The following is a 22,574-nucleotide window of genomic DNA, read 5'->3' on the forward strand; positions in this document are numbered from 1 at the left end:
ACAAAAAAAACAAAACAACTCAGTTTAAATGTAACCTGAATTTCAAAAAGTAAATAAGCATTTTGCAATGCAAGTCTTCGTGTAAATGTTAGGTTTAGAATTGTTTTTGAGATGCAAAATATATCAATCAATTTTGCACCCCGTTTCTGAAAATCATTGCCTCTGGGTTTTAATTATTTTTTTTTATTGTTTGAGAATCTGATTTCGGTGCACAATATATCTACGTAACACAATCCAGGTGCCAAATAGAACTGGATCTGCTTCGTGTTTCTGGAAGCAGGTGTCCATTATTTGCGCAGTCCTTCACAAACATGAGATATTGTATCTCGTGCCATCCCTGGGAATCCTAAGACCAACCCCCCCCGAAGAAGTGTTGCTCTGACATGAAATGCGTTGCGGTGAGGTCATACGCAGCGACTCACAGTCCGTGACGACGGGCAACAGAGCTGCCATCCAACATACCCATGAGGACGCCGAGTATAGAACTGATCCGGCTTTTTGACCCCATCGCTGGATGGAACCCCTTTCCTTCCTTTTTATAACTGGGAACCTTTGCGTTGTGGAGCTCCAGTGACGTGAAGCTTGTTCCTCGTTGTGTTGCGGATGATTGGGATCCATCCACCGGTCGCCCTCCCTGAGCCAGCGGGCCCGGGACACCGGCCCCGGCTGTACCCCCCTCTCGGCGGCCCTGGGAAGGCAACTGTTGATATAATTTGAATTGTTCGGACTTTGCTTAAATGTGGAGAAGTTCATAAATTGAAGAGAAATTGGCAAAATGTAGCAAATCCTAAAATGAAAGTCAATAAATGTTACATTTACTGCACATTCCTCTCATATATTTTATCCAATTTAAAATACAACGAGATACATTTTTGACAACAAGCAAAACCAGATTTTTTTTTTCCCACACTGATTATATTTAAAAGATTTAAGTTCAAATGAAATACAAGTTGTGGTAATTCTGTCCGATATTTGCATGGTCACAGGGGGCGCCACATACATCATTGTAGTTTTTAAATGCACTTAATGAATATTTTTTTCCTTTTCTGCTAACGACTCCTTTGTTCTAAATGAACGAATTCCAATAGAACTTGTAACAAATGGGCACTTTGTGTTTGCATTAATGCCAAACACGTTTAACATTTTTTTTTAACAAGGAACCGTGGCATAAAGCCAAAGTCCTATAGGGACACTAAAGGAATGCCATAATAACATGCAAAATATATTCTACCTTTTACCTCAAGTCAACTCAGCAAGTGTCGTGGGTGTCTGGCTTTCTATTTACATTTGTACTTTGTGCCATTAGACCTTTTTTTTATATTGTGAAGTTTCGCTCATTTTGTAAGAATGCTAAATTCTTCTGATAGTGCTTTGCTGATCATTCTGTCCGTGAGCAAACAGATGGGCTTTATTCCTGCAAAATCTTCTTTGTGGATCTAACTAAACCCTGGCACAGGATTTGGCAGTCCGAAAATGACAGGAACAATGAAACTCCTCAGGTTGCTGTTCCGGAGAGCTACATTTTACACAGTATGGGATATCACAGGGGTGGCCAACTCCAGGCCTCAAGGGCCACCAACAGGTCAGGTTTTCAGGTTATCCCTGCTTCAGCACAGGTGGCTCAAACAGTGGTTAAGTCTTCAGTCATTCTAGGTCAAGTATGTGACGTCATCCAAAGGGAGTCACATGGTGTACAACATGGTGTACAACAACCAATCAGATTGGGGAATTGGTTCCCACGATCTGATTAGCTGAAATACCATGTGACTCCCGTCCATCTTGGATTTAATGACGTCATGTTAAAGGCAAATGAAACACAGCCATTCTGATTGGCTGGCATCATTCCCTTTAAGTGACGTCATAAAACAAATATTTAAACTCAGCACATAGTTTTAACAGCCAATCAGATGGCTGTTAAACCAATTCCCGCCCAAATGTGAAGTCACAAGCCCTATTTAAGGCCGTGACGCCTCATTTGAGCCCAGGAAGCCGACGAGACAACATCGGTTGGGATCTACCATGGGGCTTTTTGGATTACAATAACAAGATAGAAGATTAAGAAGATCAAGAAATGGTTACAGATGAAGATAGAAGAAGTTGATTAAAGATAGAAGAAAGAAGATTTGGGTGCCTGATCCGGATCTTCATGGCGGATGGCATCGGATGCTGTTTGAGGCCTTCAAGGTACATGAGCTTCCTGTTTCCCCAGGAGTCGGAGGGCCAGCGCTTCTAATGGTAAGTAATATATTGCATGTTTGTAAATGTTTTTTTGTACAGGTTTTTACATTGGATGTGTTTTTTTAATTTTTAATTTTTGCACATTGACTGATAATATATTAATCTGTACTACTTTAGAGTACAGATCAATATATTATTAGGACAATATTTAGGGGGCATTTCTGGCTTTGTATTGCTGCTGTTTTTTACAATGTTAGTTTATTACGTGGCTATCATTGTTTGGTATTTTTCTGCTTGATTGAAATAAAATGTTTCCGATTGATTTTCGTTTTTAATTAATGATGTGTTGTGTTGGCTAATGCGTTTAATGGTTGTTTCTGATATATTTTTTAATTTATTTCTTTGTAGGTTATTGGTTTACTTAATTCATAGCTGTTGTATTAATGAATTGCCTTGATTGGGTATTGGATTAATTAATAGTTGTTGTATTAATTAATTAATTGCTTTGATTGGTTACTGGTTTAATTAATTAATAGCTGTTGTATTAATGAATTGCTTTGATTGGTTACTGGTTTAATTAATTAATAGCTAAAAAAAGAAAACTGTGATAAAGCGCTAATGATTAAATTAATATAGTACTACTAATACTAAAAGTGATTACCAAACAAAACCTTAAATATATAAGGGCTAGGCTGCCTGGTACTAGAAATCGATACAGATCACTAATAACATACACAAAATAACACAATATACCGGCGCCTATAAATGAACCATAACCCTAAGGTGATATCTGACCAGAATATGATACAGTCCTTAGTGTCCGAACAATGTCCAATTGGATCTTGATTGTAGTCTCATGATATATGTGGATAGATAAAGAAAGAGATCATAGTGCAACACAGACACAAAATAACATAAAAAAACAATACTCGGACACTACATAAAACAACATGAAACACAGAATAGCTAAAAATAAACTGGTGCTATTTAATAAACACAACATAGACAAAACCAATGTCTAAAAAGAGGAACACAAGCTGAAGGGGTCCAATCCAGATGAAGTAAAATTGGAATCCTACTCACGACAAAATGAATATATTATGGTGTTGTCAGCAGCTCAGTCACTCCCTTGGTGCAGGATTTCTAAGGAGGGCACTCCATGAGGTCCTTCCTCGGCTCGGACGCCACCATCACGCTCACTGCTGCCTCGATTCCTGACCCGCTAGTTTCGTTGCACTCTGATGACGCGGCTGGAACATGCGCCGTCACCGGGAGTCCTAGAGCTGCACCACAAACACGGAACCCGGCCACAAGCCTCTCAAAGTTCCACAGATGTTCGATAAGTGAAAAAACTGTACCAGAGTCCACCCTGAACAAAGTTTATTTCAGCCTCGGGGACCCCCTACTTCCCAAGATACAGGCCCCGGTATGGGGTGCTGGTATCCCTCTGCATTGTTTACAGTACATCCCACATGGATTTTAACATGGAGATACCGGCACCCCATAATGGGGCCTGTAACTCGTGACGTAGGGGGTCCCCGAGGCTGAAATCAACTTTGTTCAGCTCCGGAGACCCACTGCTCACGCACACTATGAATAAAAATAAAATGTAAGCAGCTTCATTACCTTAGCAGCTACCCGCTAAGGTAATGATTTTTTTATTTGGAGGGGGGGTTGTTTGATACTAGTGTGAGGGAGCAGGGGGTCTTCTGAGCTGAACAAAGTTGATTTCAGCCTTGGGGACCCCCTACTTCCCGAGATACGGGACCCGTTATGGGGTGCCGGTATCCCTCTGCTTTGTTTAGATCCCACGGTCATGTGACCCACAGGATTTTAACATGGGGAGACTGGCACCCCATAACGGGGCCTGTAACTCAGGAAGTAAGGGGTCCCCGGACCTGAAATCAATGCGGTTCAGCTCCGGAGCCCCCCTGCTACATTAGTGTAATGTTAGAATTTTAACAAAACCCCCACGATCGCCTGTGAGAGGCGCGCAGTTAGAGTGACTGATTCAGCCTCCAACTGCGCGTCAATTACAGAAAAGCAGACTACGGTAGGACTCACACAGCAGGGACCCGGCGGTGTTACTCCGGTGCGTCTCGTAGCCTGCCACTGAACATCTCGGGTCCACCATGCGGGATCACGAAAATGTTTTTTTTATAATAAAGGCCGCTACAGCTGTACATTCCAAATTTGAAGTTAATCACAAAATTCACAGAGGCGCTTGAGTGAAAAAAAGCCCGAAGTTTTCACAAGCATTTATTCAGGGGCTTCCTGATGCTATGGGCCAAGCATACCAAACCCCACCTACGCCCTTCCCTTTGATCCTATTAGATAGCATCCCAAGTGTGGTGGCTCTGGGATGAAGCGTGTGGATTTGTATAGCCGGACAAACAAACCAACAAACCTTCTGAATTATAGTCCAGAAGATGCCTTTTACTTATTTCTCTCGTCTGTTTTTACACATTTTTTATTGTGTTCCCTCACATCAGTGCTTTGTGATACTGTGCATTCATCTGTCTGCTTTATCATCATTAGCAAGTGTGTGGGGAAATATTGTACCAAAGTACCATAGATATTGTATACCAAAGTACCATAGATATTGTATACCATAGTACCATAGATATTGTATACCATAGTACCATAGATACTGTATACCATAGTAACATAGATATTGTATACCATAGTACCATAGATATTGTATACCATAGTACCATAGATATTGTATACCATAGTACCATAGATATTGTATACCATAGTACCATAGATATTGTATACCATAGTACCATAGATATTGTATACCATAGTACCATAGATATTGTATACCATAGTACCATAGATATTGTATACCATAGTACCATAGATATAGTATACCATAGTACCATAGATATTGTATACCATAGTCGCCAACTCCAGTCTTCCATCTGCGGGATGCTCAGAGTGGCTCAGTTGTTGACTGAGTCACCCATTGAGTCACCTGTGCTGAAGCAGTGATATCCTTAAAACCTGGCCTGTTGGTGGCTCTTGAGGACTGAAGTTGGCCACTCCTGTACTAGTACATTAGGGGGAATCTGGAGGAATATATATTTGAAGTATTTCAGATAACAGTATTGCATATATCGACATTTCTCTCCTTTTAATAGTGTAAATCATTTCCTAGATCTAATCTGCAATTATCCTTGATTGATTGAGATACCTTCAGAGGATTACATGCTTTACCTTTTAAATGAACCTCCCTATATATCTAATATTCAAGCTTTTTTCCTTTTACTTTATATGATGTGTACTAAGTGCCATATCAGTTGTTGATCCATTATGTAGGTACATGTGTAATAGGTTAGGAGGGAGCAATTCAAGCTCTGTGAATGGGTATCTGTTTTTGGACCTGGGTGCTTGTTTTAAACATTTGGAAAACATATGGAACATAATGCACATTAACTCAGATGTCAAAAATAGCCTGCATTTTACTGCTGTTATTAAACCGGTTCCCCTTTAACCCTTGTATGTTTACCAAAGCACTTTTTCTCACAGCTTGTTTCTTCAAATCACTCCTAAGGAGCAGGGACTGAAAATATAAAAGTAATCAGACAGGTGCCTTCACTCAAAGCTAAAATCCTAAACAAACCTTTATCAGCTACACTTTCTATCTGTTTATGCTGCAGGTAGCATTTAAAGAGGAGTCAAAGCGGCACTTTAAATAAATAAAAAAAAAAAATTTCATATATGCAGCCTTTGATTACCTTTTATTGACAACTAATTACCTAAGCTGCCGACCGATTCGTTCTCCCGTGATCGATCAGCAAAATCCTGCTTTCCAGGGTTCATTAAATGGCCATCTTCAGTTTCAATCAATCCTTCAGTCAGTGTAACTCAGCAGCTACAATGTATTCTTATATTACTAAGGTAACATTATCTATTGTTACAGTTTGCAGCTCAAACTTCTGGCAATATTGGCAACACATTATCAAACAGGAAAGTATTACAAATATCTTTCACTGCTGGGGAAGTGTGCTAAAACCTGCTCTATAAATCAAAGGATGCTCAATATATGAAAACTAATTAAAATGTCATTAAAGCAGCAGTCCAAGCTAAGTTTTTTTAAAAATGATTCCCCTTTTATATGTGCATCAATACAATTCACACAATGATAAGTAATTAGCTGCGTTGCCGATCGAGACATTCTCCTATGAACGATCAGTGAAGATTTTGCTTGGTGGTTCACTAAATGGCTGTCAGTGCAGCAGAAGAGGACCAAAGATGCAAAGTTCTGGGGGGAAGATCATGTGAGCAGGCAGTCACTAGATACTATTGGTGCACTGCTAGAGAGAGGGCAGGGCTCAAAAAGAGGTTTGCCAGAGCCTGTTTCTGAATAGGAAGGGGGTGTGACTTTGTAATTGGTTGCTATAGAAACAAAAAAAATGCTTGTTACTTTATAATACATAAAAAATGTAATTCCGAGTTGTTTTTTTTTTTTTTTTTTAAATGCTGCAAGTATTTTGTCATGGTATAAAACTGATTTATTAAAAAAACACACATGTAGGCTATTGCTTGGTCTGCAGCTTTGAGTTGAATGAAAAAGAAAAAAATATGTAGTAAGTTATCTAATACTACAGAACTAATTTATTTAAAAAAACATATGTAGGATATTGCATGAATTGCTCAGTACAGTTTATCGCTTTGTCGGAGATTATTTAATAAATCAACTGCTCCATCCCATGCCATCCCATCCCATCCCATCCCATGCCATCCCATCCCATCCCATCCCATCCCATGCTATGCTGGTTGGACATATTTGCTTTGTTTAGGCAGCGGAATCATACATAATGTAAATGTAGATGAGATAAGTACAGGCCCAAACAAAGTGCCACTCTGTAGGTTTGGTTCAGTTGCACTTTCTACTATTATATATATTTAAAGAAAATGGTGGTGATCATGTAGTTAGGAAGATCTACGTCTTATTGTAGACAAGTACATCAACAAAGTCCACGTACTTTCACTGCATTATTTAACAGCAAACCAGACATACTTACCTGGTAAACTCTTAAATAATTTAGTCCATATAGCAGAAATGCGGATTGTCCGAACTGTTCTCATAATATGCACTACAGTTATATATAGTTTGTGATAAAGGGCTTATTATCCAAGATTTAACCCTGTAAAGTCCTGCTTCATGCGTCAGAGCATTGCTAAGTAGCCCCCCGTCTCTCAGTCAAGGGCTGGTGTTAAATAATGTTTATCCTTCCCAAGGGGGTGATTCAATATACTTGCCGTCAATTGGAGTTTTTCGTCCATTAGCAGAGAGATAGGCCACTGCTGAGTATACTGAACTACCCGCCGCCCTAAGTATGTGGTCTGTGCTAGTCTCTTTCTATTCTGCATTGTATATAATACTATCTTACCATACACGGGGCGTAAATGGTGAAGTTCAGGTCCCAGTAGGCGGGCGCCGCATGGGGGGGTGTTGGGAACTTTTAATGGCGTAACAAATGATTTCTTCAAAGATTAAATGATTAGCGTACAGCACTTTCAGAACCTCACAGGCCTTGAGCGCATGAAGACGAGACCTGTGAGCTGTTAAAGCAGGGGTGGGCAACTCCAGTCCTCAAGGACCACCACCAAGTCAGGATATCCCTGCTTCAGCACAAGTGGCCCAATCAGTGGTGAAGCCATCTGTGCTGAAGCAGGGATATCCTGAAAACCTGATGTGTTGGTGGCCCTTGAGGAGTGGAGTTTCCCACCCCCGTTTTGAAAGCTCTTTACACTAACTTTCCTGTTTTACATAGAGGGGGAAGAAGCCGTGTTGTGCAGAGACAATGAGAGCTCGGCGGAGTTCACCAGCTGCAATGCGCGCCCTGACTAACCATTTTCATAAGAGACGTTGCAGAGTTTTATGTGCCAGAACGTGTAACCTGATCTACGTTAGCAACGCCCTAGCTCTGCAGCTCTGCCCAGGCTATAGTTTTACCCCATTCAAGTGTTTGCATTCAGAAAGGCGGGCACCACACTCCTGATAGAGATCTGAGTACTAGTGACAGTGTATCTTGTATACAGGAATAGCTGATGTCGTAGGCTGTGATACATTGCAGCATGTGATGTGTACGAGCTGTGTGAAGGAAGGAGATGATCTTCAGCTACACCACACATGACAAAGGGCATGTTACAGAATACAGCAGCTCTGAGCCTGCCTACACATCAAAAGACCCTTAAAGCTTTGTGTTGGTCTTACTAAGGCAAAACATATTATTGGAATTGATTAATAATTACACTCACCAGCCCTTTGATCTGCGTTCAGGATGTAGACTATCCTGCCCATTGGGGGAAGGAGTGGCTCAGTGAGTAAAGACACTGACTGGCACTGGGTTTGAAGCAGGAGAACCGGGTTAAATTCCTGGGGTTGGCTCCTTGTGACCTTGGGCAAGTCACTTTATCTCCCTGTGCCTCAGGCGCCAAAAACATAGATTGCAAGCTCCACGGGGCAGGGACTGTGCCTGCAAAACGTCTCTGTAAAGCGCTATGTAAAACTAGCAGCGCTATACAAGAACATGCTAGTATTATTATTATTATTGTAATGCATGTTTCAGAACTGGGACAGTAAGTATCACACAAAGTTAATGTGCCAGACCTGATATGGGTTTGTACTGTATTTAGTGGATAGTTTAAAGAGAACCGCTTTTGGCGGCCTGGATACTACATTGCAGTATAAAGTCTTTCATCTTACCCCGAGTAATAACGAACACAGGAGTACTGTACATTTTCTAGGCATATAAACGAGGTTCTCTCAAAGTCATCCCAGAATGTGTTTTTAGGGCTCTGTTCCATGTTGCTGTTAACATTTTTGAGACAACATGAAAATGAATCTACAAACCTGCGAATAACGCTGCGTTTGACGTTACAGTTCGAGCGCTCTCATGGTCCTCTTCTTGTATAGAAAACATGGCTTAACTACCACAAGCAGCGCACATGCGCGGGATGTCACACGTGTGAACCACGAGTGACAGGAATTTCAAGTGAACCACGTGTGGTTTGTAGATTTTAAGTATTTAAACACCTGTTTTGAATGGTAAACTTTGAAGTAATTTATAAGACTTGCGCTGAATCTGAGGGAAGAAACACCTCCGGTGATGGGACAGTTGAGACAAAAATGTGTTTGGCAAAATTTTAGAAGTTAAAAAAACCTGACAATTTTGTCAACAAAATATTAGCGAAGACTTTCCATTGATATATAACATGACTGGGTAGCATAAAGGTGGTAAGAGATAGAAAGTGTGAGAGACAGATGGACAGTTTTGAATTGTATGTATGTATATATATATATTTTTATATATATATATATATATATATATATATATATATAACTCTGTATTATGGTTTAGCCTATCCCATAGCCTCTCTTGCATTCCCAGTAAAATCAACCCCACACTGATGAGACCCATCAAGGTCGAAACAGCTGTCTGTGGGTGGTTTTCTGGGTATGCACCTTAACCCTGGCTGTGCTCAAAGCTGTGACCATGCAGCAAGCTTAAGCCTATAGGGAACCATGTTAAAAATGGTTATTGAGGCAAAAAGTGACACTGTGTGCTCATTTGCATGTCATTTCCCAGAATCCCTTGCTGCAGTGGAAGTGCTGTATGCTGGGTGATAATGGGGAAAGGCGGGGTTGCAGACCTGCCTAAGACATGCAGATGAGCATACAGCTATATTTGCATATATATATATATATATATATATATATAAAAACAACATTACCCTTCTCTCGTCCGGTAAAGAAAAACTGCACTCGGTTCAGTAATCATGAAAAACTGTATTGGGCATCTGAAAAGAAAAGATAAGTCACCCAATCCGACGTTTCGGTCCTGGAAAGGTCCTATTCCAAACGTCGGATTGGGTGACTTATCTTTTCTATTCAGATGCCCAATACAGTTTTTCATGATTACTGAACCGAGTGCCGTCTTTCTTTACCGGACGAGAGAATGGTAATGTTGTTTTTCTATTATTTGAGACTAGCACCTGTCTATATGAACCAGTACACTGAGTGCAAGCTGTGATGTTTGTTTTGACTATTTTTATATATATATAGTTTGTAACAAAAACTGCAGAGCATTGCCTTACCCGAAGTGTGGATTTGTTTCAGGTTTTTACTGGCCCTATAAGGTTCCCCAGCAATACAGGACAGGGGATTTCTTCGACCGTGTAGTTTTTCTCTCTCTGTTACTTACTACATGGAAGGGGTTAGAGGTCATTAGAAGTACGTAACGGAGGTCAAAAGCTGTAATTACTAGCAGGAGCCTATAATGTTTTGTAGGTCTCTGCTTTCTCTACCAAGGAAGATATTTTGATGTTTTGCAGCATTTATATTATCAAGAGTGCTCCAGCTTTAATTAGGCGGACAGAGGAATCCTTTCCAGGCCTAAAATGTACAAGTACCATATTTTTCTCCTCCTTTTTTATAGCTTGGAAAATGTTGGAGGTTTTGATGTGCAACAGCTTTGTAGTCAATTAGCAAAAATGTTTTGGATAGGTGTATTCTTTTAACTTTAACCTGTAAAAGAATAGGAATTTAACTGAGCACCTTAAGCATTATGAAAGCTAAATCGGAGGTGGGTCCCGTCTCCCATCCCGCTCCAGTAGGAAGGGGATAATGTTGCGACTGCATATACGCTGTAATTGTGCAGGAATTGCCTTGGGCACAAAGCAGTCATGGCAGCCCACATCAGGAAGACATTCACATACCTGCAACGCATTGCAATGAAAGATGTTCCAGTCAGCTTCCCCAGTGATCAGAACAACCTCCTATGATTTGCTCCGTAACCTGCTTGCTTGTGATGCTTTTTTCTCTTTCCGAGTATGATCTAATAATTGTAGTTGCCTGTGTACTAGAAATGTCTCTGTATTATCAGGGGTAGCGTGCTGGTCGTGGCATTCCTAGTTTATTCTGTACTAAATGTGTTGACAAACAGGAAACATTAAGAAAAATAATAAGTAGAAATTAACAGTTAGTTTATAGCAAATAAAAAATATCCCTTGTGATCACATTCACAGGTCTGCAACCCCGCCTTTCCCCATTACCTCTTAGCTTACAGCGCTTCCACTGTATGATAACCCACTTAACATAAATCTAATCCAGTCTTTCAAAATATCACAATTGTATTGTTACAATATTGTGACACGTGAAGTAACCGTACTTCTGAAACGTGTTTTTCATGTATTAAAAACTCCCTTTATTTTTTTTTGCAGTTTACAAAGAGCGAGATACAGGAGAAGAACAAGGAACGGCAGAAGTATGCTGATCACCGGATGCAGATACACGCTCGTTGAGCAAACCTTCCAAACGGAGGATCCATTTTGTTACCAGATACAATTCTGCACAATTTGGCATTCGTGGTATAATGTGCTGTTGTAGTTATGTGTTGGCTCCATAGTATAGATGACTTGCACAGAAACGTACAACCTGTAAAATACGCAGGTATTTGCACGTCTGCCACATGGTCAGAACGAGCCGTAAGTTCTAACTATCCGTGAGTTAAGGAAGTTGAGTATTTAATATCTTGAGATGTTTTACAATAAGATCTCTCCACTTTCGCCAATTCTGCCTGTAATCTAAACCAGTGGGGCTCAAATCCAGTCCTCAAGACACCCCCAACAGGTTGGGTTTTAAGGATATCCCTGCTTCAGCACAGGTGGCTCAATCAGTGGCTCAGTCTTCGACTGCACCACCTGTGCTGAAGCAGGGATAACCTTTAAAGCTGACCTGTTGGGGGGTGTTGAGGACTGGAGTTGAGCACCCCTGATCTAAACTGCCACCTTTAATGCACTAGACTATTGAAAAGGTGTTAGAAAGCCATTGTTCAAAGATGTCATCTGTAATCCTTCCCATTTGTGTCTTTCCCCAAAAAAATTCGAACAAAAAAAAAGATCCCCTCCTCTGTTTTCTTAGATCAGATGACATCATTGTAACGTAGGGAGTCACATTGCACAGATCAAAGCACAAAGCAGGTTTGGGCTTTAAAATGTTGCCTACAATTCCTTGCGTTGGCACTTTCAGCACTTTTCCCGTTTTGTAGCCAAGAGATGTTTACCGTAGTGCTCTGATCTTAAACCCTTCTCGGGCTGGAGGACCTGCAGTGTAATACGCAGCAACGCCTTTCCGACTTCTCAAGTCGTGAAAGAGTTGAATGACCCCTGTCAGGTTATATAGCAAAGCTAGTAATAAGCTCTGGGCCAGGTTGGAAATGAAATCAATATAATGGCAATATTACGTTTACAAGTACTAGATATGTGGTGTGTGTCTCTGACATTGCTTGGGACATCTGAATTGATTCAATTCTTAGCCTACCGATGTAGCCAACGTTACTGCACCCACCGGCCAACTCCCATGGGGGGCGCCAGCATGTTGGCCCGGCTCCCTTCTCCAGTGCAGCTGAGTTAAAACCACGGCTGCTTCTCCCAGTGATGCGTTGTGTGTGTCCCACTGCAAGGCGTCAGCGGGAGTAATAACATTGGCTACTTCTGTATATATCAACATTCTTGGATAGTCAAAGGGTGAGGTGTAAATGCAAGTATACAGCACATGCACTTATTCAAACTTTCTCTACCTAAAGAATAGTGGTATTCAAAAATGTGTGACTCATAATTAATGACATTACTATATGAATGTTTTGAAAATGTATATGCATTGCATCTGTTCATGCTAAAAGTCGGCAATTTATGTTTTGTATACTAAAGATAGAACGGGACCCCAGAAACCTTTACATATCGCAAGGATGCATATTGCTTTATTTATTGTATATGTATTGTGAATGTGTGTGTGTTCAGAAACATATGCACATATGTCATAGCAATTAAAAAAACGAATGGTAGAAAGCTACATTGTTTTGAAACAAGATCTCCGATGAACATTTCGCATCACTTTTCAATTAAATGTTTAGGTTAAAGTTATGGTTCATTTAACTGAAATTCCAAAGCCACTTTACTGAGCACAGCTATGCAGGTTATTTTAAATAGTCACCCCATCTACCTTTTTTGCAATTAACATGCAGACACAGGGCAAGGGATTCTCAACTTCAGTCCTCAAGGGTCACCAACAGGTCAGGTTTTAAGGATATCCCTGCTTCAGCGCAGGTCGCTTCTTCAGCACAGGTTGCTCAATCAGTCCCTGCTTCCACACAGGTGGCTCAATCAGTGGCTCAGTCGACTGAGCCACTGATTGAACCACCTGTGCTGAAGCTGGGATTTCCTTAAAACCTGACCTGTTGAGGGGGTGGTCTTGAGGACTGAAGTTGAGAAACCCTGCCATATATGAAGAAACCTCCAACATCTGGATGACACAGTAGATACGGTCGGTAGGAACTTTGCGAGGAAGAAGGTAACTTTATATTTCCCCTGTGTTTATTTTCATTACACTTTGCCGACATGTAACAGTTAAATCATTCCATAGAACATATACTATAGGCATAACATAATTGCCAGGACAGTGATGGATGAGAATTACTGGACACCTCATTTGTTGGTAACTTGATGACTCCATAAAAAAATAATCGTGGCTTATGGAGAAGTCAAAGAAAATTCACCCATAGATGTCCATATACTGTATATCCACCCATGAATATAGTGAATGATTACAATCTGGGAAATGAATCCATAAGGGTACGGATGAGAACAGCAGTTAAGAGGCTGTTATATTTGGCTGCACAGGTTGTAACCTCCATAACCCCGGACTCAACAAATTAAGTAGAGAAAGCAACAGGACTCGTTTTCTTTGATACATTTGGTGCTGCTTTTGCTTCCGATCTGCAGAGAGGACACCTCGATAAATGATCCCCATACTGGACAGTATGATGAATATTAAACAACGGTGGAGTTTATTACAAAAGTATTTTAATGTATATTATATTACCATTTCTGTTTTTTCGCATTATTAATTACAGGAGGTTTTATCTACGGTCAGCCCAGGTCTGCATATAGAAATACGTATTCATATTTCAGACTCATCCCTTGGCACACAACATGTATGTTTGTACAGTACTTTGGAGAGATTTATGGAGATACAGGGCACACGCACCGTCACATTTTAGTTCATAGAACTCTATAATGAATATGGATCGCGCTTTTCAAACATACGTTGTAATCCGTGGAACGGGACAGAGTGGATTTCTAGTGCTTCTGAATTTCAATTAAATAGAACCCTAAAAATGTACTGGGGCACACGGTCCCCCGATCTGTTGATGCATTGTTCTTCTAAATAGGAAAGTGATGTGACACACAAATGTACCTTTAAAAGGACAAACCATACATTGAAGCATGGGTGGCCTTATTTATTATATTTATTCCTGTATTTATTTGTGTTTTGCTGCTGTATAAACATGATCAGTAAGAGTTACCGTCCCAAATCTCCATAATATTTTTACATTATTTTGAGGTCAAATATTGCTGTCAGTCACAGCTTAAAGCAGTGTTTTGGTTGTAAACAGGATATACAAAACTGGCTTGTCCCATGTTATATCTGAGAACTGCTTAAAACTGCTACTATTAAGCAATTGTTACAGGACCCCATTACCTGCCACAGTATGTTGGTGCAACTCATTTTTATAAAACAATGTGAAATGCTATTGTTTTGGTTATACCAGGGGTGGCCAACTCAAGTCCTCGAGGGCTACCAACAGGCCAGGTTTTCAGGATATCCCTGCTTCAGCACAGGTGGCTCAATCAGTGCTTCAGTCGAAGACTGGCCAACTCCTGTCCTCAAATGCCACCAACAGATCAAGGTTTACGGATATCCCTGCTTCAGCACCGGTGGCTCCATCAGTGGCTCAGTCTTCACCGGTGCCGAAGCAGGGATATCCTGAAAACCTGACCTGTTGGTGGCCCTTGAGGACTGCAGTTGTCCACCCCTGGGTTAAGGAGAGAAGAGGACACATTTGTGCGGTTTCCTAAGCAAACTCTCATGTTCTACAGCCTATTGTCCACTGTCTGCATTACAGATGAAGAATGGCTGCCTCCCGGTTGCTGAGCAGAAATGAAGGATATCTCTATTTTGTTTGTATATGCTTCAAAGGCCTGTTCAATATTCTTTCAAGCTGTTTTCTCCGTTCTCAGGAAGATTTCAGCACTGCTCATTCAAATAGAGCTGATATCTTCTGGGGAAGATGCCTTCACATTGACTAGGGAAATCCATGTTTCTCCCAATCTCTAGAGTGACTAGAGTTTAATGGTAACAGACTCAAAGCTATGCTACACCGTGGCACTTATTAAGTATTATTCACTTGACTGGAACATTAGGTGTATATGTGTGCTAAGGCTGCCTTAGGGCCATATAACCTTGGGTTTGAAAGTGCTGTTCACTTGTGATGACAGTATGTGGTTATACAAACTGAAGACTGTAATGCCAAGCTTAAATATGTTTATAAAGTAGTTTGTCCTTTCAGTAGCAATGACATATTAATGTTTGTTTTTGAATTGTGTAGTTATTACAATTTATTTTTTATTTTTTTAGCACATATGACAAATGTTGCACTTTCATACAGACAACAATTACTTCTAACAACTTGTTGTCAGTAAGGGGCCCAATATTATGCCCCTTACAATCAGGTCGTTATTCTCTGCAATTGAAATACTTGAAGTAGAAAATACATTAGCTACGTCTTGACATACAGTAAGTAAGTCACAGAAATAAGTGTATAGATACCTAATTTATATGTATGTGCCAATTTTGACTATTGTATAATTATAGGGCATTTTCTGAAAACTAATGGTGCAAGACTGTATTGATTTGAGGCTTTCAACAAGTCCCTCTCAAAGAACATTTTCTTGACTTGTTCTGTTCTTGCTGAATGATCTTATGTGATGTAATAATAGGTACATCTCGGGGCTTATAATAAACACTGTGAATTTGGGATCGTCATTTATTTGTCAAAACTCAATTTATTTTTTATCATCTGTGTTAATGCTGAACATTTTGGTTAACATTTTAACATACACAACTTTCCTAAAAGTATATTCCATACTGTTTGCTTTGTTTACTAATCATTCATAATTTTGTAATTATTGTGTAGCCAGATTGCACGCAACTGCACTTTGACTTTCATTAGAAAGTGTGCTTTATTTTACTTTTTAAGCAGTGTTTATGAAAAGACCTCTAAGCGTATTAAACAAAAAACTATACCTGCAATGTTTTTGTTGTGTGGAGTGATGTTTGGATGTGGTACTTTATGCTGCACTGTGAGTCAGTATTTTCTGAACTTCCATCCCTTGTTTGATGGTGCTTCTTGTAATGCATTTTAAAGTGGCATGCTCTGGATAGTAATATTGATATGTGAATATGGACATTGATATGAAACAATGGAATCCTCAGAAAATATCAGTGGGCACGAAAGGTACAGTATTGTAATTTGATGTTTAGTGTGTGTAGTAAAAGGTACATTTATAATCACTTCCAGGGGTGGCCAACTCCAGTCTTCAATTGCCACCAACAGGTCAGGTTTTAAGGATATCCCTGCTTCAGCATAGGTGGCTTAATCAGTGACTGAGCCACTGATGGAGCCACCTGTGCTGAAGCAGGGATAGCCTTAAAACCTGACCTGTTGGTGGCCCTTGAGGACTGGAGTTGGCCGCCACTGGGCTATTCCACTAATGTATGTGTACAAGATACTGTGTTGCTAAGCCTGTTTATACAATATGTATTCAATAAATGTTCTTTTCTTACTGAAATGTGTTTGTGTCATTAATTCTCTCTCTTTTGTATTGTATTGTATGTCTTTATTTATATAGCAGCATAATGTACATAGCGCTTCACAGTAGTAATACACGTGGTAATCATATAAATAACAAATAATATAAATAACAGGTCATGGGAATAAGTGCTTCAGACATAAGAGTAACATGGAGGAAGAGGAGTCCCTGCTCCGAGGAGCTTACAATCTAATTTTAACAACTCTTCTGTGTTTTAGGTATTTGTTAAATCTTCAACTTCCATTTTCCCCACAATTATATTTTATGTTTAGATACATTTGGTTGAATTTCTTACCACTCAGATCTACATGGTTCAGTTTGGTTTCCATCAGCATAAAAACATAAGTTTGCAATTGTGTGGTTTCAGCTAAAACAGTAATAAGCTATTTCCAGCTTATGTAATTAGTGCAACGTGTATGTGTCGTTAGCACATGTCTTTCACAAATTATAGTAGTCACCCTTCAAGGGTAAAAAGGTAAACTCAAATGAGGTATCTGCTTTAGGTATCCTTGTTTTAGTCCACTGAGATATCATGATAATGTCAGAATTAACATGGTGTATAATGCTATGATAGTGTAATCTTTGTTAAGCATTAGAACTTAATGGGTGAATTCTGGAAATCCTGTTTTAACTTTAGATTGTTTGAAACTATGTCCAACAATTACATTCATGTAAGATTGCTGGACATTTTTACATAGGTAAAATCACAATCGACTCGCATGGAGCAGTGTTTCAAATGATGTCAAAACGGCCATTCGGTTCCCTGGACATTTTGATGCTCGTTTCTGGTACAATTGAAACCTGCAGGTCTTTGTAACAGAAGTTTTCCATTGTCTTTTTGAAAGGCACATATTATCCACTTAAACCAATTTGCATACGTCCCTCAGATGTTATTCTAGTCTGAATTACGTTGCCAGTCCTTGTTTAAAACACAGGCTCGAAAACACAGTTGCAGAGCATGGTTTTTCTGATTTGATTGAAATGGATTTATTATGGGCTTCATCCCTAATCTTTAACACAAAAACACGTAGCGTCGGTACTGTCACCTGTCAGTTGGTAGATAAATGGCTACAGTCGTGTTTTTACATGCCATGTTATGCTTGTGAAGTTCCTGTGATCACTTACAAGCTTGTATTAATCGTTCACCACTCAGTTCTGTTCTGGACTATTAATCCTATCATGTTTACCATTGGGTGCTGTCTAAATTGGCAACTGTGCAATTAGTGTACTGAGGCAGGCTTACTTAATTAATGAAAAAGATAAGAGAACTATATCCGCTCAAGTTGTTTGAAATTGGTGCTATATCCAGACTTAAAGAAGCAATCCAAGTGGGCGATTTTTTTTAACAAAGGATTGAAACGGGGTTTTTGGAGCTGAACACCATTAATTTCAGCTCTGGGGACACCCTGGTTCCGGATATACTTACCTCGGTAGGGTGTGCCGGGAGCCACTTCGCTAGCAGGGTTCTTGTAATGGCGGTGTTTCAAAGCTCCCACGCCCTGTGGGCCAATAGGAAGCCGTGACATCATCAGGTTGGGCTTCCTATTGGTCCGTGTGACGCGGGAACATTAAACCCCAGCTTGCCTAGCCAGAGCTGCTACTGGCGCCCCATACGGAGGGTTGTATCTCTGGAAGCAGGGGTCCCCAGAGCTGAACTGAATGGGGTTCAGCTCTGGAGACCCCCCCTGCTTCAATCCTATGATTTAAAATAAATAAATAAAATGTGCAAAACAAGTCGCCCCTTGGATTGCGCCTTAAATGACTTTGTGGCGGGGCTCGCCTACAGCAGATATGTGCAAAATAAAATTAAAAGCTAAACAAAGTGATAAACAGCACTGCAGCATTAACTAATATCACCATTTCTGTATCAAGATATTATGTTATTATCCCAAATAATTATTTTTTATTTATTCTAATATTAGAGAAGTGCATTTTTTTGTAGACTAAAATAAAATATTATTGTAATTTGCGCGAGAATAAGTGTCACCATGTTCACAATATTAACTCATGACATAACTGATTATTTTATTCAAATTATATGAGCGATCTCTCAGGACACAGATTATAATCTTACTAATACATGTATGTATTACACCCACAGTGTACTCAGCGCTTAACAAAGACAATACAGTACAGGGAATTATGATACAATAAGCGCAGCAAAGTCAGGCTATAGGAAAGGAAATCCCTGCCCCGGAGAGCTTACAATCTAAGTGGTATGTTGTGAAACTTAGAGACAGCAGGTGGGGGAATAAGTGCAGTAGATGTCAGTGCTTGGCAGGAGTGAGTAGGGGACAGTAGGCATGAGTCCAGGCTATTGGGATGCTTCATTTAACAGGTGGGTTTTCAGGTTTGTCTTGAAGGTGGGGAGAGAGGGTGCTTTGTCTATACTGAATGTGAGGGAGTTCCACAGGTAAGGGGCCGTGAGAAAAAAGGGTTTGAGGCGAAAGAGATTTGTAGAGGGGTGGAGAGGAGACCGTTATGGGCAGAGCGCAGGAAACGAGTAGGGGTATAACGAGAGATCAACGCTGATATGCAGGAAGGAGCTGATGAGTACAGAGCCTTAAAGGTAAGCAGGAGAACTTTGTGGGTGATCTGAAATGTGATGAGAAGCCAGGAGAGGGATTTAAGGAGATGAGCTGATACATCTCTAAACAAATTCTTCAATACAATACAATACAACTAGTTTTTCCTCATGGATTTCCAAAAGTTTATTGTATAACCGTAGCGAATAATATACCACACATTTTAAAAAATTTCCTTAATTGATATTCAGATGTTGACCGAGAAAATATCAAGTTAATTTGCAACTCATAATGCTGGTTCCATGCTGGCTGCTCGGGTTCCAAAAATGGATAGCTTTTTCAAGTAATTTGTCAAAAAATTATATTTCCTGTGTTTTATTCAGCTACAGAAGATATTCACTCTCTCTGTAATGAGGAGGGATAAAGGGGGAAGACGGATGAGGGATGGGGAGAGGGATAAGGGTAGAGGAAAAGGAGGCTGAGAGAGGGATGAGGGGAGGGAAGAGAGATATAGAGGGGAAGATAGGGATAGGGGAATGAGGGATAGGGGGGCTGAGGGGGAAGAGGGATAGGGAGAGGAGAGGTATAGGGGGGAAAGAGGGATGGGGAAGAGAGGTATAGGGGGAGAAAGAGGGATAGGGGGCGAGAGGGATAGGGAGGGGAGAGGGATGGGGGGATGAGGAGGGGGAGGGGCATGATGAGAAGGGGAAAGGGGGGTGAGGAGGGGGATGAGGAAGGGGGAGGGGATGAGGAGGGGAGAGGGGGATGAGGGGGATGAGGAAGGGAGAGGGGGATGAAGGGGAGAGGGGGATAAGGAAGGGGAGAGGGGGTGAGGTGGATGAGGAGGAGAAAGGTGGATAAGATGGGGATGAGGAGGGGAGAGGGGGATGAGGGAGGAGAGGTGTAGGGGGGAAAGGGATGGGGGAAGAGAGGTATAGGGGAGAAAGGAATAGGGGGTGAGAGGGATAGGGAGGGGAGAGAGGGATGGGGGGATGAGGAGGGGGGGCATGAGGAGGTGAAAGGGGGTGAGGGGGGATAGGGTGGTGAGGAAGGGGGAGGGGGGGAGGAGGGGGATGAGGAAGGGAGAGGGGGATGAGGGGAGAGGGGGATAAGGAGGGGGAGAGGTGGATGATGAGGTGGGATGAGGAAGGGAGAGGGATTAGGAGAGGAGAGGTGGATGAGGAGGGGAGAGGGATAAGGAGGGGAGAGGGGGATGAGTAGGAGAGAGGGGGATGGGGGTGAGGAGGGGGAGAGGGGGATGATGAGGGGGGTGAGGAGGGGGAGATGGGGATGATGAGGGGGGTGAACGGGAGGAGAAAGAGGGGGGTGAGGGGGATGAGAGGAGGATGGAACAGGGATGCGGATATGACTGGGAGATGAGGATGGAACAGGAGGAGGAGGAGTATGAGGGGAAGATGGGACAGGGGGGAGGAGAGGGGTATGAGGGGAGGATGGGACGGGAGGAGAGGAGGATGGGAGAGAGGGAGGATGAGAGAAGGGGATGAGGATGAGAGAAGGTAATGAGGATGAGAGAAGGGGATGAGGAGGGGATGAGGGGACAGGAGATGAAGAGGGAGAGGGGGATGAGGAGAGGAGAGTGGTATGAGGGGAGGATGGGATAGGGGAATGAGGAGGAAAGGAGGATGGGAGAGGGGGTTGAGAGGGGTATGAGGGAAGGATGGGAGGAGGATGGGTGAGAGGGAGGATGGGAGAAGGGGATGAGGAGGGGAGAGGGGGTGAGGGGGGAGAGGGGTGAGAGAGATGAGGGGGAGAGGGGGGATAGAGATGAAGGGTGGAAGAGGGGGGAGAGAGATGAGGGGGCGGAGGGATGAAAGGGTGAGAGAGGAGGGGGCGGAGGGATGAAAGGGTGAGAGAGGAGGGGGCGGAGGGATGAAAGGGTGAAAGAGATGAGGGAGAGAGATGAGGGGGCAGAGGAATTAAAGGGGGAGAGAGATGAGGGGACAGAGGGATGAAAGGATGAGAGATGAGGGGGAAAGAGGTGGTGGGGTAGATAGGGGAAAGAGATGAAGGGGATGAGGGGGAGAGATGAGGGGGAGAGTGCAGAATTGAGGGGGAGAGATGGGGAGGGGTGAGATATAGGGAACGGAAGAGAAAGATGGTAGGAGATGGTATGGGGGGAGAGATAGGGAAATCGGGGAAGAGAAAGGGATGGGGGGATAAATGAGGTGGGGGGAGAGAAATGAGGTGGAGGGGAGAAAGATGAAGGCGGAGATGATGTGGGGGAGAGAGATGAGAGGGGGAGATAGAGATGGGTGGAAAGACATATGAGGGGAAGAAATTGGGGAGAGATAGGGGAGGGAGAGACATGGGGCAAAAGAGAAATAGGGGGGGAGAGATGGATGGAAGAGAGATAGATGGAGGGAGGAGATGGAATAGGGAAGGAAAGAGGGAGGTGGGTGGAGAGAGAAAGGGGGAGAGGGAGAATAGGCAAAAGAGAGGTGGGGAGAGAAAGAGGGGGCAGAGAAAGTTTGGGGCGGTCCTGTTTGGGGTGTATTTGTTTGTTAAGTGGCACTATCACTCCAAATACAAATATGACGTTTCTTTTATCTGGGCCATTCAGTCTCTTTAGATAGTTCTGTCAGACGTTGGGCCTGACGGAGCAGCTTACTGGTAAAAAAAACTGTGCTTTAAAAAAATATTTTTAAATCAAATATCCAAATTAAGGTTTTTTTCCCCAGATATTTATTTCATAATTTATTTTCCTTATTATTCTGACTTGTTGCTTTAGAAAATGCTGGAAATAATGATCTAGCTCAGGGGGGCTTCACCCCCCCCCCCCCCCAACAGGTCAGGTTTTAAGGATATCCCAGCTTCAGCACAGGTGGCTCAATCAGTGGCTCAGTCAAAGACTGAGCCGCTGATTGAGCCACCAGTGCTGAAGCAGGGGCTGATTGACCCACCTGTGGTGAAGCAGGGATATCCTTAAAACCTGACCAGTGAGGTTGGGGGGCTTGAGGACTGGAGTTGAGCCCCCTGATCTAGTACATTATTTCATGTTCTTTGGTCCAAAAAGTGAGATTGCGCTTAGCATTTTGATTTCTCTTATGTGCACATCTCATCCGTTTGTAATGTTCAAATACATTAGTGACTCCTGCTGCAGCACTGTGGCATGGCAGATTCTATGCT

At 41.9% G+C, this 22,574-nt stretch overlaps 1 protein-coding gene across 19 annotated transcripts in view; it reads left to right on the forward strand.

Moving 5' to 3' along the window:
• The window catches only part of ERC2 (ELKS/RAB6-interacting/CAST family member 2), a 608,533-nt gene extending 591,658 nt beyond the window's left edge, over positions 1 to 16,875 (forward strand). For all 19 annotated transcript variants that reach the window (XM_075574861.1, XM_075574848.1, XM_075574849.1 and 16 more), the window contains one exon: positions 11,413 to 16,875. The gene's annotated coding sequence lies outside the window, so the exon portion shown is untranslated. The remainder of the gene's footprint in view (positions 1 to 11,412) is intronic.
• Positions 16,876 to 22,574: the final 5,699 nt, after the last annotated feature.

Source organism: Ascaphus truei, chromosome 17 (genome assembly GCF_040206685.1).
Source record: "Ascaphus truei isolate aAscTru1 chromosome 17, aAscTru1.hap1, whole genome shotgun sequence".
NCBI lineage: Eukaryota > Metazoa > Chordata > Amphibia > Anura > Ascaphidae > Ascaphus > Ascaphus truei.